Source organism: Octopus bimaculoides, chromosome 8, assembly GCF_001194135.2.
Source record: "Octopus bimaculoides isolate UCB-OBI-ISO-001 chromosome 8, ASM119413v2, whole genome shotgun sequence".
Lineage (NCBI taxonomy): Eukaryota > Metazoa > Mollusca > Cephalopoda > Octopoda > Octopodidae > Octopus > Octopus bimaculoides.
The window spans coordinates 37844560-37845913 of NC_068988.1; positions in this window are offsets into that span (position 1 = coordinate 37844560).

Genomic DNA, 1354 nt, shown 5'->3' on the forward strand with positions numbered 1-1354 from the left:
AGAGAGTGGTGTTATCTCTTTCTTTCACTTATTAATTAGAATGTATGGAAACTATGTTGTCTCAAAAATGTTAAAACTTTACTAACTTGATCGATCTGTGACTAAACCGGAATTTCATTTCATTTAATGGTAAATTTTCAGATTAACACCCGCACGATTTTCTCTAGGGTTTTAGGGTTAGTTTTAGGGTTATGGTTAGGGTTAGGGTTAGGGTTTAGGGTTAGAGTTAGGGTTTAGGGTTAGAGTTATGGTTAGGGCTAGGGACGGAATTCCCTAACCCTAGACCCTAAAACCCTAACCGTAACACCCTAGTGAAAATCGTGCGGATGTTAATCTGAAATTTTACCCATTTTATACACACTTTGCTATCAATTGCATAGATAATTGCAAACATGGTCTGTAGAGATAACTTATTTTAATACAATATTTATGTGTACATATTCTGAAAGTATCGTTCAAGTTTTTCTTCTGTTGGAATTAAGAAAGGTATATAAAAATAACTTCTTCTGAACACACACACAAACAAGGTAAAACCTTAGTACGAATTATGCTATTTCTTGCTGTGTGCACACGCAAAATTACAGCTCAACATCAAATGAAATGACCTTTTGGCGGAGTTCTGATCGAAGTTCGTACTAAAACTCCTCATAACTTTTTTTTTATTTCTAAGAATTTTCACAAATCTTTTTAGATTCTGTCTAATGGAATTAATATGATTATCCAATAAAAAAAAATTAATATTCCACCAACCTCACTAATTCCAAAACTTTGCACTTTTTTTCGATTTTTGTTTTTTAATTCTTGGCTTTTAAAATGGAATTAATACGATTATCCAATAAAAAATTTTTCTTTTAATATTTCCAATTCCAAAATTTTCCCTTATAAAACATTTACTTACGGAAAATTATGTTATTAAAATAAATTACCTCTAAAATACCTTTAAATTATTGCTGCTTCCAGTGTTTCTGGTTTTCGATGAGAAACAAGTTACAGGTAACCCTTCTTTCCCGTTTTCGATGAGACCCTTCTTTGCCGTGTTGGGAAAGACTTCCGCCCGTTACCCTCCGCCCCATTCTCTCACAAATTTGTTTATTTTTGTAATTTTTTTTGCCAAAAATCCCCGTTTTCGGATACGGAGGTTCCGGAAAATTGCCAAAAATCGGCATTGTGAAACTTTTTCCTTCCTTTCCCCACCAACATCATCAATTTTGACATTTTTTCCCCCAGCACTAACCCTAACCGTAAGTACAGAAATGTTTTTGAAATTTTTGTCCGAACCATGATGTCCGTATTTTTCTGCATATTTAGAAAAAAAAAATTCTTAAAAAAAAAAACTTTACAAAGATTTTTGGAA